The sequence below is a fragment of the Ciconia boyciana genome, chromosome 8 (genome assembly GCF_034638445.1).
Source record: "Ciconia boyciana chromosome 8, ASM3463844v1, whole genome shotgun sequence".
Classification (NCBI taxonomy): Eukaryota; Metazoa; Chordata; class Aves; order Ciconiiformes; family Ciconiidae; genus Ciconia; species Ciconia boyciana.
Window position 1 is genome coordinate 40,747,018 of NC_132941.1, and position 17,717 is coordinate 40,764,734.

The following is a 17,717-nucleotide window of genomic DNA, read 5'->3' on the forward strand; positions in this document are numbered from 1 at the left end:
TACTTTCTTTGTATATCTGAGATTTCAGAAGTGAATGCTTGTTCCTTTTGCATACTGATTGTATAAAATCTCATTTGTCTAGATCCAGGGAACCTGAATACTGCCCAAATGTAAAACTACCAAGTTTGTCTTAAGCATACCATAAGGAAAATGCCCTTATTCTGATTCTTAGCTTGATTTCTAAACTAATTTTTTAAAATGAGCTTTGTGCTTTTTGCAAATGTGTCTATTCTAGACTTTCCTTAAAGCTTTCCAAGTTTCTAAAACTATCAGAAAATACCCTACATGTCCTCCTCATCTCCATACACCTTTCATCAATGCTCTGACAGGAGAGAGAGCACAAAGATGTACTTTTAGCCACCACAAACTAAGGTTTGATTGACACTGATCATCCTCTACTCTGTGGGAGTGTGAGAGCTTGGCCCATTTGGGATTGCGTTAAATTTGTGAATTAATCCCTGAAGAGTATGGGATAATGCAATTTAAAACACAGTTTTAATTATCAGATTAATTGTCTTTACAGCTCTGTTCTAGGATGTAGTTTATTGAGGGTATTGTTCTTCGACAATGTACCACAAAGTTAATTTCAAACATGAATCAAATAATTTTATAAGAAAAAAGAAAACATCTTTAATTGTTAACCTACTTTGTCATGTCTGCAGTTTAACTGCTGACATTGACTAGTGCATCATTATACATTCTTTTGTCCAGCTTTTATTAAAAATATATATAAAAAGTATCCACATACGTATTTGACTACGTAAAAATGCACTCTCACTTAATGACACATTAATTGTATTCTTGTGTTCTGTTCTATATGTGGATGACTTTTAGAAAGGATTGTCATTCCCTCCTGGAATACAGTTTTCTTGAGCTTCATCTGTCTCCTGTGGTGCCTTTCAGTTCAGTTTTTTGGCCTTGTCTCTATTATTTAGAGTGAAGCAAGTCTTTGTCACCTACTTGCTTAGTAGCAATATTAGCTGGAAACACAGATGTCAGAGATGCTATAATAGGAATTGTTTGACAAAACAATGCAAAATGGAAGGTCTCGTTTCTTGTTTTGGAGGATTCACAATGGTTTTTGCCATTGTATGGGCATAGATTAGGAAGGATGCATTGGAAATAAGTATTCTATTTGAGGAATTCCCTGTCTGACAGACAAGGAGAAAAGTGTCATTAGCAAGTTCTCTTGGAATGTTTAACTAGCAAAATATTTTTTTTTTCCTAAGTGGCACTTTATTTCAAGTCCTTATGAATCTGTTATTCTGTGGGAATATTTGAGGATAAGTTGTGATTGTATACCATGTTTGACTTTGCTGCTTGTTTGCAGATGCTGCCATTTTGTCTTGTGAAAGACATTTCATTTAGTGCAGCAAAATGTTCTAATAGAAATACTACAAACCTGATGAGGATTATTTATTTAAATCTGTTACAGATACAGACTGTCACTGCCCCAGAGAATTCACAGCTTTCTCATTTGTTTAGGCTGTGTTACTCCTTTTACAGATAAGTCTGAGGTATGAAGTTTAACTGAGTAGTTCAGTAAGTCTGTGTAAGCACCAAAACCCAAGTATTTTCTGATACCAATATCATATTTTCATTACAAATCAGTCAGCTTTTCCATATGACCTGGACTAATCTGCAGAACATTTTGATGACTCTTTCTCAGTTTTGTGGCCCTTAGCGGAAAAAGCAATTGAAATTTCAATGTAAATCAAACAATTCAATGCTGCTATGTCTGAATTTTGAGTGAATCCCATTGGCCTGATCTATTAAAAAAAGTTAAGATGTCTCTAAGATGACCAGAAATACAGTTCTTAAGAGAAAGTTCAGTGTTTTGATCTTTGGTGTTGTTATTTCACAAAATAATCTAATAAATTTTATTATGAGCTTCAGGTTACAGTTTGATTCATTTTTTTGTAAGTGTGGTGAATATATTTTTATTTTACATTTACATGTCTTGCAGTTTTAAAAGAATGCTGTTTTCTGCTCCAGTAAACAGTTACAGAGCTATGCTGTATCATTTTGCTGAGGACATCCCTTGCAGTTCAGGCTCCTATGCTCTTAAGTATTGCATTTATCAGTATTTTGAGTGTGTACAGATTCTACATAGCATTTCAGTCTTCATATTTGAGTAAGTAGGGCTTAAATAACACTAAGCTTTGTGTCAACCCTTCCTACTTACAGTGAAATTTACTCATGCAAAAATATTTTAATTATGCTTATAAAACTCTTCTTTGTCTTACTACACTCATTAACCCACACTAAGTGGCCGCTGGAGCATTTCTTCATACTTTAAGTACACGTTGGAGTTATTATATATACACATTTTTTTCATGATTCATGAATAGAGATGAAGAAGCTGACTTGAAATTCTGGGATCTGGTTCAAGGAAATGTTGTTAGATGATATTTACCATTGCTCAAGTTGCTAAAATTACAATGGTCTGTATCTTGGCAAGTAGATTAAAACAGTATTATTCCCTCCATAATGAGAATTCTTGGGAAATAATACAGACAGTCTCATACAGACTATCCAAATCCCACATGGTACCCTGCAGCCACTCTCATTGTCAATTTTAATGTTTTTGTTCATTTTAATTTTGTTAATAATGCAGCAATTTCTGGCCATTTCTGTGAGCAGATAAATTTTGTCCCATGTTGAAGTAAATCTAGTTGGATTTGTTCTTCCCACCTCTCCTTCACAAAAAGAGGGAAAAATAAAGAGTTAATTCCTAAAAACAACTCTTAGTTTTATTAGCTGCTCAATAGTCAAACAGAGTGATAGGTGTCATTTTCTGATGTAAAGAAAATTTAGGTTAAATATGTAAATGAATTTTTCTTGAGTCATTACTTTCAAGTCACTTGGTTTTACTATTATAACAGAAATATAACTTCAGCTGTTTCTACTGCTGATTCTCGGCAAATGACAAAATGTATGGTTTATAAAGACTCTGTCAGCACCGTTTGATACAGCATTAAATAAGATTTTCAGTCATAAGTAAGGGCTAATTTTATCTTTACTGTGTTTGTAATAGATAACTGAGTGTACACTATTGTTGGTTTAATGGAAAAGCGATTTGCAGAAGAAGGTGTTTTTTGTCGCAATGAACATTAATTTTCTTCATTGCTCTGCAAAGTTTCATGGGAAAATGTCCGTAGCTAAGATTCATTGCTTTCATAATAGCATGCTACAGTTAAAGGCAGGTGGATATGCAGTGCAATGCATGGCCTCTGCAGGCGATTGAGTACTATAAAGGTGGACGGCCTTTGTTAGGTACAGATGGTGTTAATTATGAGTGAGATCCAGCAATGATAGTGATGTGATTATTATCAGGCAAAAAGCAAAAGAAACAAGCCACAATGGAGGGAGGGGGGACACCCAGATAATTATCCTCCATGTGTTAGTATGCACTTAGCTGTCCAGGACAAAGGGATTAGGTATGATTGTATGTTTTCTAGGTTGGTAGAAATCTGTCCCTTGAGATACAGCAACCAATCATTACAGGTGTTATCTTTCTTGAATTATTAAAAAAGTTGGATATAGTGAGGCATACCTGTAGAAATTAGATGCGTGTTTTATGTGCTGTCTATCTTTTAGCTCAATGTTTGCATTTGTTCTCTGACATACTCAGAGTGCTTGAGTTTGGTAAATTATATGCAGATAAAATTTGTCAAACACTACCTGAATAACTCTTCCAGTCTACTTAGGAGTTAAGGAAGATTGTAAAACTCCTTCATAAAACTTTCTAGTATTCTTCAGTGAGATTATAATCAGAAATGGAGATAATTCCTCTGTATGTGTTTATCATATTGATGAATCAACATTGGATTACAAAGATTTTCACTAGTTGTACATAATTACTGGGTAGGCAATATGGAAATATCCTGTTTTCTCCAGACAAAACAATGCAATGAAGTTTCTATTAATCAATGCCAGTAGATTGTGTTTGCTCAGTGGTCAAAATTAATTGCTGCAAATTAATTAGATGAGAAATACTGTGGATGATTTTCAGATAAAATGGCAAAAAAAAAGTTTCCTTCTATAATAATTGGCAAATCAAGCTCTGGGGAAATTTTTGGTTACTGTTTTTACTCCTTGGTTTTATACAAACATTCTTACTAATCGTGATACACAACCTCGATGATGTGATAAATTGCAATGGGATACATTTTCTGAAGTGTTAGGCCTTGTAAAACATTTCAGTAAGGTCGAAATTTCTGGAAAACATCTAAAAAAGGAGAAATTAATAAATTAATTTGTGCCATAAATCACATCTGTTTTGTATATACAGTTCTGGAAACAAGTCATTATCATCTTCTATTTGTTTTTTTTTCAGTATTTTACTAACCAGCTTATATTTCAACATGTAACTTTATTGCAGCTGTCTTGATGCAGAATCTCTGAATTGTTGAGATTGTTTAGTCCAACCCTCCTGCTTCCAGCAGGCTTACTGAGAGCAGGTTGCTCAGGACTGTGTCCAGTAAGGTTTTGAATATCTCCAAGAATGGAGATTCCACGGTCTCTCTGGACAACCTGCTCTGGTGTTTGATCACCCTCACAGTCAAGTGTGGGGTTTTTCTCTTATGTTTAATTGGAATTCCATGTATTTCAGCTAATGTCATTGTGTCTTGTCCTGTCATTGGGTATCACTGAGAAGAGTTTGTCTCTCTTTTCTTTACTCCTAAAGCAGACTCCATCAGGTTTTTATACATGTTGATAAGATCCTGCTGAGCCTTCTCTTTTCCAGACAAAACAGTCCTAGCTCTCTCAGCCCTCCTCGTATGACAGTGCTCCAGTCCCTTCATCATCTTTGTGGCCCTTCACTGGGCTCACTTCTGTATGTCTGTCTCCATGCTGGAGACACATTTGCTAATGCAGCCCAGGATGCTGCTGATCTTCTTTACTACAAGGGCACATTGCTGGCTTATATTCCACTTGTACACCAGGACCCTCAGGTCCTTTTCTGCAAAGCTGCTTTCCAGCTGCAGCCAGTTGCATGCTAAGGAATTACAGAAGCTCAGGCTTGTATTGTTTTGTTATTCCAAAAATAAGTCAGTAATTTTAAATAACAAAACTTTATACATGCAGTGATATTTAGTGACTTTATTTGCATGAAAATGTTGCCAGATAGGCCTCTATGTAAATATCTGTCATTTGAATTAATAGTGTTTATACTGAACATAGCAGGCTTATGAGTTTGATCTTCAAGAAGCTAAGTCCTCATTTTTCATGAGCCAATTCTTATACGGTTTAAATTTTCAGCGTCTCTTAGAATATTAGCTGGACAAATGAGAGTTTTGTATTTCAAGAATAAGATCCTTTTTTTAAGGGCTAGATGGAATTTACTAATGGTTTTTTGAAGCACTTTGACATCAGTTTTTCCTTCTCCAATTTGTACTGAATAGCCAGAAATTTGGTTTTGATACGGACAAAAATCTATATCACTAGCACGTTTGCAGGAGGGCATGACATGTGGCTCTCTCTAGTTTATCTCTTTTAAGGATGAATGGAGGAAATTCAGCTCTAAATTAAGTGTTGTCTAATTTGAATAGCCTGTTAGCTATATTTACATAACAAGGCTTTTTCAAAGGAGCAGGATTTTACACTAAAACCTGGCTTCATATTTTTTGTGGAGAGGAAAGGAAAAATGTCACAGCAGTGAAATTTCTAGACTAACACCAGTAGAGTATCTTAAGTCTTGGTAATGCCTCAAAGCATGCTTCTTTTTCTACACCATCATATCAGAAATATGTAGACAAACTAATGAGAGAGTCTGGAGAAAAACAGGAATGATGAAAAGTTTAGGAAACTTCTTGTGACAGAAAAGTTAAAGGAATGAGGAGTGGTTGTTCAAAAAGGATTTCTTCAGCCTGGGGAAGAAAAAAACCTCTCCACCTTGTGATGTAGGGAGGGCAGATGTGGCACCATTCCAATATGTAAATAGCAGGGTAACCAAAGGTCATCTCCATGGTGACTGGAGAAACTATAACGTCTGTATAATTTACAGTCTATGTAAAGGTGACTGGCTGGCCTGGGACACTGAAAGGAAATGAAGACCACCTTGGTGGTCTTGAGATCCTTGGTTGGATCTGAGGATCTAAGCCTGAAGAGTGGCAAGGGTATCTGTAGGCTTTCAATCTTACACAAATATTTTTTGTGTAAATACTCTTGATAAGAAGTTAATATTTAACACCCTCACCTTTCGTAACACAGTTTAGTATTTATGATGATCAACTCAGAGACTCTCAAAAGACTGAAATGGATCCAAGTGCAAGGGAGATGTGTGATCCTTTCTAGCCCAGGGCAGACTGTCTTTTCATAACATGTTGCTCTGCAGTTCAAGGTCCCAATTACTCACATAAGAGTTTGGTCTTTTAGTGTTAGCTGATCAGTGAGAAATATATATATATATTTTTTTTTTTTTAATCCAGAGGCTGTGTGTGGGCACACAGGAATGCTTCTGAGGATTTCATGTTAGATGTTAGCATTTTATAGCTTGTCTGAAAATGAATAACAAATCCAACAAGTATGTCATGCCAACAGGCAGAAAATTATTTTTCCCCTTACTGTGTTGCAAGTCAGTTCTGTCACCTCATGACAAACGGCATTCATGGCAAGAAAGTTTATGGTGGTGCTTCTGGTGCTGTTTGTAAGAAGTAGATTTAAAAGCATAGGTTTGCACATCTGCTTTTGAGTCAAATTCTTTTGTCTCTGCTGTGTTTAATAAAAAAAAGAAACTTTTGGGGAGGGTTGCTTGTTCCTTGGTTTCTTTTTGTTTTGGTTTGGTTTTGGATGCTGTTATGCTTTATGTGGGATACCTGAGCTTCTTAAAGGGGTGGGGGGGAAGACAGTGGCTTGACAAAGACTGTAGCAGATTGTTGCCTCACCTGGCAATTTTTCTCCAAGCAAGTGCACGTTGACGAAAGGGCATTTGAATACCACTGGCTGGTATTCAACATCCTATGTGCCAAACTGCATCTTTCTTTCCCAATGAATTGCTTCTGCTTTTGTGTACTGAGAAATCAAAAGGCATCAGGTTAAACATCAGGGTGAAAAAGGACTGCAAATTGACAGCTGCTTCTAGTTGATTTCTGGCGGTCTTCATTGCTTTCTAGCTCTGTTTTGGGAAGATTGTCCCCATCTGCTCCAAATTCAATTAGTTTTTGTAGGGCAGGATCTCAAAGTTTGATTTGTGCAAGAGTAAGAAAAGTCTTTCATTCACCTGAAGGTTCAGAGCAGATGTCAGGCATACTCAGGCATGTCTAGAAAACCGTGCTTCTAAAATATGTTTTAAGTTCTGTAGTCTACCCTCTGCTGCCCTGCTTGCGTAAACCTTCCATTAGTTTTGATACCATACTCAATTCATATCTTTGCATGAACTCATAGGTCTGTGAGGCCAGTGAAACCAGACTGGTAAAAGTTTCTCTGTAATCTCAAACCCCCAGAACAAATGTCCTTTTTTAATTTCTGTCCATGTCTATTCATTTATTTTCTTATCCAAGGCAGGGATAAGATGCTACTGCTAGTATTTTCCTTGTCTTCCATAGATAGTAATATGAAATGTTCCTCCCTTGGACACTTGAAATCAGTCTGAAGAATGTGCTTCAGTGAATAATTGTATGGTGTTCCCATGGGATGAAAAAATGATTGCAATAGATCTTCTCAGTTTCTCATTCTGTGGTTTGCTAGTCTTGGAAATATATGTTTATTTTGAAAATCATATTTCATATTTGTGTTACAGTACTACATGTTATGTTGCATCTGAAGAGCAAACTCTTACTTGGTGGCTTAAGTTACAATTTACTAATCATGGTTGTCTCTGAATAATACTTTACTGTCTATACAGCCACAATAAAATAATAAGTTTATCAACACCATTTTACTTACATACACATTCTTTTGATAATGACTTGGATCTGAACTTAAGAAATATGGACAAAAAAAAATTTAGACTAGCATTTAATTGCAGCTTAGATTCCAGTAGCTTTCACTGAGAACAAGTTCTTACGAAATCTGTCTTGTGTTTATTTTCACCACCTACTGTATGCGGTAATTTGGAGGTCAGTTTGTGTAATGAAACTGTATAGATCACATTTATGGCATGCTCAGTTTCACTCCTCTGTTTTTACAAACTCATACCGTGCTGCTTGATGTGTTTCCAGTATTGCTATGAGAACATATTCTCAAATTACATTTTAAATTCTTTTAAAAACCACACCAGTATATAATTGATATGCAGGTTAGAACCTTTCTTTAGTTTTCATGCTTTTCCTCTTTTCAAATGAATCTCTGCATTTTTTGTTTCATCCTAGAGAATCTGACAATGCATCTGCAAATATTTCATCCCGTGCTTGCTTTCTCTGTAGACAGATTAGTTGTGCACACTGAATTAACAGCATTCTTCCTTACCACTGGACAAATTTACAAATCTATCTAATATAAAAGAGGAGATAACTCAAGCGAGGTTTTAAAAATACCAGATACCATATAGCTGTTATCAAAACATGGCTTGCATAGAAGATTGCCTTTTGGAGTAGAGTTGAACGTACAATCAGTGTCTTACCCTCTGCTTTTCTAGCTACAGATACAAATAAAGATGTGACCTCTTTTCCTTTTTTTCCCCTCCCTTTCCTCCTGACAGCTTGACAAATTGTAGCTTTTGGGACACCCCAGTAGTTGATGAGTCATTTCTGCTTAAAAATAGAATACCTTGCAGCAAGGACACCCGTTCCACTTTTGATACATATGTTGTTTATGACAGAGTCACAGGGCCAACTATGCCATGTTAATTAAGCAACTAGGGGAGAAGAAAAAGCTATCTCTTCAGTAAATACCAAAGCTGTAATCCCACAACAATGAAAAGAAGAAAAAGGAAATCCCATGTATGCGAACATGAATACCTGCGTGCTTTCCCTGCTTCCCCGTACGTTGCTGACATTTTGAGCCTTTCTTAGATAGCTGGTGCAATTTAGTGAACATCACTATTGCACCTTTCTCTTTTCTCTTTCTTTCCCCTCCTTTTTTAAAACCTTCTGAGACCTGCCAGAACACCAGCTTCACAAAGGGAATTGCAAGATCTGATTAGTGTGTACAGAAGAAAAGCTGTAATGGAGCATTACAATATTGTTATCCTTTATTTGTGAGGCACTTGAAATATGCACAGAAGAGTGCTGCAAGAGAACAGTGATCAAATGATCATCTGTCTTCATCATAAGGTACATGTGATAGGGTACACTATATAAGCCTCAGTAAGATAGCAAGCATAAAATAAAAATGTGGTTACTATTAAAAATGTCAATTTGTTGCATTGTAGTAGGTCTTGCTCAAGTTAACACTCATAAAGTTTTTATTACTCCTGTCAGACCTAACGCAATTAGAGGAAGTGGGGCAGACTCTGTTCGTTAGCAAAATTGTTAGCTAGTGGCATATTTATTCATCTGGTACTGATGGGAATTACTTGGCCTCAAAAATGAGGGCCAGCCACTTGTGTGGAACAATTTGATGACATATAAAACCGTATCAATGCCATGCTTTTTTCTGGAGATTTGCAGTCTTGTTTTTCTCACAGGATCTGCACCTTGATAAATATTAGAAATAGTGGATTCTATGCAAGCTGGTTTCTTTGCAACATCCATAAAATAATTAATTCTTATAATTCAGAAAATTGCAGAAGTTTGCTAGAGACAGTGATACCTGTAAGATTTGTTAGACAATGCAAGTCTGATAGTCTGATGCTAATAGCCCTAAAAGATATTGCATCGGCCATATGTTGTTCTTGTTACCCTTTTGAATTTAATGTTTTCTCAAAACAAAGGAATTTTCTAGTCACATGTAATTATTTAAATTTCTATTAATTATACTATATCTCTCTGAAAAAGATTAACATTTTTCAACAAAGATGGCTCAGTTTCTATCTATTCCTACGAGAAAATGGAATTCTAAGAATAAAATTATATTGCGTATATGAGGTATGTTTTGATATTATTTATATTTATACTATTAAACAGTATTCATTCTGAGTAAAAGTCCATTTAATGTAACTGAACCTAGATAACTGGTTCTGCTATTCACGAATAGTCATACTAGTCAAAACACTCTTTCAGGACTTAGATTTCAAAAAATAGAAGGCAGTACTGAAGTCAACAGTTGGTATACTATTATTTACAGAAAATCCACTCTTCCCTGCACATAATCTGTCTGTATAATACTAATGCTTAAAAAAATTATTGTAAAGCTCTTTGATAACTTAATTTTAACCTTAATTTTTCTCACCTTATATTTGAAATTTCTGTTCAGTGACATGCATTATGTTATCATCATAAAATTCAGGTGAGAAATAATTAGGATCCATAAACTTGTATCAGAGTAAAAAAGAAAATAAATTAAAAAAATTTGCCTATTCTAAGTATCGTTCAGATTATCAGTCATTCTGTATAAAGCCCTATAACACTTCTACAGTATTAGACTTTTACTGTAGATCTGAAGTGTTGCAAACCTTTTGTGTAAAATTAAGAAAGAGAGTAGAATAAAAGTGAAGGGAAAAAAAAAAAGAGTGAAAGTAACTTCAGTTATGTTGGCTTGCCGTAATTAAAATTAATTTGCAACAGGGTACCAGGGAAATTCTTTGAAGTGTGAACTGTAACTGGAGGAAACATCAGTTGAAATGGATTTAATTGTTTACTGATTTTGAAAATTTTATAAAGCAGAAATAAAGTTAAGAATTAAATTCCTCCTGACCACTATTGGTGATTGCTTATCTATTACAAAATTATGGCATATTTCCCATTTTTCATTTTATGCTTGAATGCATATGAAGATATTGTGATATCTTATGTTAAGGATTTCTTTTTTTTTTTTTTAATTACTGTGGTTGTAGACTGGGAAAAAGGCTAAATGAGATTGTGAAATACCACTGGTTTTGGAATTTATGCCAAAGGGCCTATTGTGATCATTTTGTCACATTTCTTAATATAGCAGTTCTTACAGTATTTTGCTTTAAACAAGTATCTTCTGGTCAGAAATATATTCAGATTTCTTCATTTAAAGATGTGATGTGATACAAAGTCTTCCATTTACCTAGAGAACTAATTGCAGTGGTTAACTGACCTTGCTGTTAAAAATGTATGTTAACTTCCAATTAAAACGTTTGGCTTCATCTTCCACATAACTTCTTTTTTTCCTGTTAGTGATCTTTCCACTGTAATATTTTGTAGAGCTATGTCTAGGCATGTGCGAATCACATTTTAATCCCCTCTAATTTTTTTTATATTAACTGAATTTACTAAGCTCATTCATGGTTTCTTAAAATAGTACAAGATTTTAGGCTGAATCATTGTAGCAGCTTTTTTTTCTGAACTCTTTGGCATTTCCATTTTATTTCTAACATTTCAGTTCAAGCATTTTACAGTCCCAACTGGATACTACTGAACATTAATATTTCCGTGATTTTGAGTACTTCATTTCAATGAAAACACTGTGCTTTCCTATTCTCCTCTGGTTATTTATGAAAGGCATGATAGCTATTCATGAAAGGCAAAGTTAATGTAGTGCGCTCTGTTTTTACTGCTGCCCATTTAGCCAAAACAAAAACAATACCATGCTATTGTGGAGAAAACTTTTCCTTTAGTTCGCATTGTAGAAGCTGTTTATTATTTGAACTGAAGCCCAGGATTCAGTTTCTTTCAAACTGATGAAACCTGTCTTCAGTGATAGCTATGTGCATGCTCACATATTATATGTGTAGGTTAGCTCCTATTACATAATACTTTAGTTTTGTGTGTATGTATGGAAATTCCATTTTTGCAAATGTGCTCTTAAAACTTGATCTGAATAGTCTGTGCACATAGATCAGTACAGTACTTTGCCATAGCTGCTTATATATTCTCTTCGTTCTCCCAGTTTGTCTCACAACTCCTGTGAGGTACAGAATATGAAGAAAAACGTACAAAGACTTTAATGAATAGAATAAAAAAATTGTGTTTTTATTTTTCCCGGACAGATTCAGTGCAGTAGCATTAGTTTGTGACTGCTTGTAAAAGCCTGTAAAAGCGAAAGGAGCAGAATAGTAGTACACACTCTGTAAACCATTAGAAAGAGGCATTGTTCTTCTTGGGTATGGATTTTCTTTTCTAGAATAAATTCATAGTCATATAATCATAAAATATGATCAGTAAATTCAGGATATTTTATACTGTTTGACTGTATAATCTGTAAATAAATCATCTTTTTATTAAACTTTAGAAAGATAAATATAAATTCATACAAGTCATCACTGAATATAATATGGGTTGTAGACCACTGACTATAAACAGTATTGTTTGGAATATGTGTAGTGTGTGTGTAGTGTAGTGTGTGGGTTGTGTTTTTTTTTTCTTCCTCCCCCCCCCCCCTTTTTTTTTTTGTTTTGCTCTCCAAACACTGTTGCTAAGTCACAGGGTTGTGAACACTGACAGGATATATTTTCCAGGACTTAAATGGAAATGAGTCTATATTCCACTTAAATGACTGAATTCCTTAAGCAGGAGGGAGGCATTTGTTTCTGTTTTCTGTCAACCTCATATTTTAAACAAAGATGTGTAGGATTAGCTGGCTTTGAAACAAAGCTGAAGGGTTTTTTTTTTAATGCAGTGATGCTGTTATTAGGTAGGTATGGTAGCACTGAAACACACTAATAAAATGCAGACAGAATAAGTATTTCTCAAAACAGACTAGAAAGTGTAATTATTCAGAGAATTTGATGTCATACGCATTTCTGTAATGGACTTAAATCCTAAAATTCGGGTTTTTTTTGAAGACAAAGTGTACATTCTCTGTCTGACCATCCAGAAACTAAGATTTGCAAATCAATCTGGATCCTGTCTTTCCTGCAGTCGTTACTAACACTAAAGCTTTTAGAGATGAATTTTAAATGATGTTTTGATGAGGTATGCTGCCAGAATGGTAGAATAAGCAAACTTACTCTCCTATGTATACGTTGGTGACCCTCTCCATGAAATACATGCCATGTGGTGAGACCATGTGTTGGAAGACATACTGACGTAGAAAAGGTTCCATCTTTGCATAACAGCTTTTCTGTTAGTAATTTATCAGCGTATTTTTTCCTTATCACATAGCAAGTGAATTGTCCACAAAACAGATTCTTTTTTGTGATTTAACTTATAAAAGTCAGTGAAAAGTGACAAGGGATGAAATTGATTTTCTGTAGTCGATTATTTCTTTTCAGTTTCAAATGATTTGGGAATGAACTCTCCCTGCTTTTTAACATGAGAAGTTTTTGAAGCCTCTTTTTTTTTTTTTTTTTTTTTTTTTCCCTTTTTTTTTCCCTCTGGCTCATCATAGCAACTCTGTATTCAGTGTCAATGGATTTGGTAGCATCTGTGTAAGGATAGCCAGGACTGTATCAAATGCAAATCCCCTTTCTTCAAAGAATCTTTACATCATCCACTTCAGAGACAAGAGTGTACGGCAGATTCATCAGCACAAAGGAGAGGAAGGGTACTGGATAAGCATTGTAGGGATTAGTGGGATTTTAAAGGTAGTAGGGAACTTAGGAGAAAGTCTGTTTAATTCTTCTCTCATACCTATGCAAGTCTGCAGAAACTTTACTGAAGCCAAAAATGTTGCACAGTGTACATCTGGAATAAATGGCAAATGAATCAGATTCTTATGCCTGACCTTTTAAGCGATGCTTGTCAGAATAAGAAATCACTTGTCTCTAAATTAAAAAAAAAAAGAAAATTGCAAACATGAAAACAAAAGCTGTGTCTACATTAGCAAGTAGTTGTCCAAAAGTAGTACTTGTTCTTTGACTAAAACAGTTGGTGCTGAGGAGCCTATGTCCATACTGTACCTTGAAGGGAGTTTACTTTGGACTAGATTTAGTCGGCTCCCAGGGAGTGATGATTCCTTTGCAATTGAGGGCTATTAGGTGTGTCCCTGGAGCACATCCTCTTACCTAGTTTCATCGTAAAGGAATCTGCTTTGTGTGCTCTGACACTACTGTGCAATAGAAACTAAAATTCAGTAGGCAGGCACGGTCAGGAGATTAACTTCAAAAATATGGTTTTGATCCGAACTAAAATGCTATCTCTAAGAGCTTCCAGACCCCTTCTGTTGTAGGGTGAGCGGAAACTACTGAATAATGGACAAATATTGACAGGATATAGGGAATAGTTTTTAATACCTTGCTAGCATGGTGAAAATCAGCGTGCTTTGTTGCCAACTTTTTCCCCTTAAACATCATAGAACTCAGAATTTCAATACATTCTTGTTGACTCTCACAATTATGGCTTTGAGAGTAGGATGAACAGCTATTCATCACTGTTGTAAAATGCCATAACTTCTCTTATTAAAGATTCATAGAATTACTTTTTTGTTTATCCTTTTTAAGAATCTAATCTGTTGTTACTTCATGGACCAAATTCACAGCTTTTTTTTTTTTTTTTTTTTTTTTTTACTTTAAGACCTTATGACATAGTTTCAACATGGAGCCAGAAATCAACACTATATTACTTGAAATTAAGGCCACCTTTGCTGAAATGATTTTCACATCTTAGTTGAATGCGCTTAGCGAGATGTAGAATTACTTGTGGTATGTTATTCATCCTATTTTACTATTTCCAGCCTAGTAGCAAATCACAGAAAACCCAGAGATCTGGACTGTAGTTTAGCTCTGTCACAAACTTTTGTTATTATAATGTGCAAGCTGCTTACAGCCTGTTTTTCAGAGGTGCCAAATATGTGTAGCTTCTAATGACTTTATTGGAAAACTTATGCTAGAAAAATCTAGCTTCCAGCCCTGGTGTGTGGGGTTTTTTGTTTGTTTGTTCTGATTATATTTTTCTGGATTTTTATGATATGTATTATTCATGTTGTAATTGGGAGGTAAGGTAAATAGGATAAGACTCTGAGACTTCAGTGTGGGACATCTAAATTCTATACCTCAGTCCTGATGTGTGATCTGAGAGTTGAAGAAAACCTGATTTCTGTGTCTTAGTTTCTGTAATGCAGTGACAGATCAAAGTGAGACTTACTCATTCCTGTAGTTTGATGTTGCTGAATGAAAGACACAACATGGAAAAAGGTATGCAGCAGTTAGGTAATTGTAGTTAGGAAATAAATTGATATCAATACAGAAATCATTGTGTTTGGCATTTTTTTATAATGTTCAGATTAAAAATGGGACCAAAAGAAAAGAAAAAAAAATCGCTGGAGTGTCTTGATGTGAGTCAGTGAAGCCAAAGTTCCCTTTCCTCTGGTTACTCAGGCACTAATAATGCTGGGACTTCCCAGAGAACTGAAGGGAATCTATTTTATATTCCTCATTGTGACTCTGCATGCATGTCCGTGGTTGCTTCCTTTTCTATTTTTGTAGTGATATGAAACTTCCCGTGATTTCAGTCTCTTAAGACAATTAATACAAAAAAGAAGTGTAAAAGTATTTAAGATCTTGCTGCAAGTACTATGCAGTAACACAGTACCAGCTTGTACTAGTTATCGCTAGTGCTATATTGTCACATGAGATATTACATTATAAAAGAATGATGATATGGTAGGAAGGGAAACATAAAAAAGATTTTTCTGATCTCTTGAAGACTGACTTGAGAGAAATGTCTGTGACAAACATGTACATTTCTTCAAAAACTGAGATGTTTATTGGTCTCTGCCAGATGTTGCGCTGTGTCCCCCTTCTTCCACTTTCCCCATACGGTTGCGTTTTGTATTTCCTTGTCAAAAATAGGAGTTTGGACATAATTTTTATAGGAATTCTTTTTTCCTTCCAATATCTTCTTTTTCTTAATCATCCTCTACTGTCTGCCTCACATGATACTTTAGAATTAATCACATTAGTATGTGACCTTGATTATCCAAAGCTGAGTAATGGCTACTCATTTTTTCTATAAAGTAACAACGGACTTTGATTTTCCAGGCCCCAGCAATGGCAGGCATATGGCACCTGCAAAATTCATTTAGGTAAAATCAAAATTCAAGTAAGTGATCTACAACAGACTGCAGACTGACTTTCTATACAGATATAATGTACATGAGGTACATTGATAAGTAGAGTGAATAATAATTCATCAAGATCTTATCTATCCCAAATATGGCTCTCATTTATGTATTTACATATAGTTTTAACATCTTATTTACAGACATATGTAGTATGCTGATAAGTGTTCATGTCAGCATCAGTTTCTCAGTGAAGACATGAAAATGAAGTATTTACAAGTTATCTCAGAGATCTTACATTCATGATGAATTCTTTATCAGAATTTAAGAAATTAACCACATCTGCTGGATCAGCTTAAGGGGAGACTTTACCACACTGAATTCTTCATGGCTGATTTTGCAGAGATGTGAAACTTCATCTCTGTGTGGTTTAAAATGTAGAAGACTATTCATCTATAAAGAATGCATAATTTTTAATATGGTGCCAATATGCTACATAAAACAACCTGCAGTGTGCTTTATATCATATTTTTATTGTGTTGTTTTTCCTCTGTGTGTTTAAGTCTAAGTGTAATGTACAATCTCTCTTATATATGGACACTAGATTGTTTAGGTTGAAAAAAATGGGGAAAAATAACAAATTTGTAATGTTTAGTTAAGACAAAATGTTTTGCTCAGCAATATGTTGCATTTGAACTGAGATATGTAATCATCCAAATACTTAAATAAAAGTTGGTTTGATTTACTCTTTACATCCCTATGGTGCTAGTTGCAGATTCATGGCACTAAGAGAGTCTGCAGTAGCTGGGATTCACTCCAAAGGTGGGACAGATGTTGTTTACACATCTGTGTTTCCCAGGAGGTTTTTCTGTGGAAAGTCAGATTTAAGTTTTAGTAAGGATGGCATAGGAACCCTGTTGGCACTGTTGGAGGGGCATACACTAACTCATTAGCAACTTAGCTAGCCTCTGCCTCTGCTCATTGTAGTGCTCCTTTGTGGCTCCAACAGTCCAGGATCCAGGTTTCCTGCCATATCAGGCATCATATGAGCTTTGCCTGACCACAAACTTGCTTCTATGTAGCTCAGTATCAAAATGCAATGTACTGGCTTCGCTTTGCCAAAACCAGTGATTTTGGGGGAAGTAGTTTGAGGGATCTTCTGTGGGTTAGGAACAGGTGAGTGAATTCCTGTAGATTACCCAAACAATCATTCCTTTTCCCCTGTGCTTTGGTTTTAGTAGGCCAAGTAATACTGAATTTCAAAGTCCTAGTTGAAGAAAGCCTCTTTCAAAAGGCTGAAGATGAGCTTTGAGTTCCAGTAATAGGAATCCCTCTGTGGACTTTAAACCGGTCCAAGCTGCAGTGTTAGACATCTTGTGGTTAGTGTGCCAACCCTCACTAGACAGGATTCCCATCTTGGTATTAAGTTCAGGGAAACTGTTGCTGATCACAGCAGAATTCAGCCACCCTGGACTGCTGTTTTATAAGAAATTACATATTTTTAGATACAGAATTCAGAAAGTTCATAGCAAGTTAATTTCTTTTATTGGCTTGGTGTGATGTTTTCCTGCTTGTCCTTTTTCTCTGCAATAGAAATTCTTGTTTGAACTGTCAGAAAGTACTATCAAGGTGGCCCATGATGGTACTGAGACTCAGATGAGTTGTCTCATACTGTGATCTGTGATGATGATTATGATCACATCAAAGTTGGTGTTTGTGAGAGTTGGATTATTAGATTAATTGTTGATCTAAAGTCTATGCTCCCT

The 17,717-nt window shown here is 35.4% G+C and overlaps 1 protein-coding gene across 13 annotated transcripts in view; it reads left to right on the plus strand.

Moving 5' to 3' along the window:
• KCNMA1 (potassium calcium-activated channel subfamily M alpha 1) overlaps nt 1–17,717 on the plus strand; it is a 526,598-nt gene that overhangs the window by 255,584 nt on the left and 253,297 nt on the right. The window lies entirely within an intron of this gene.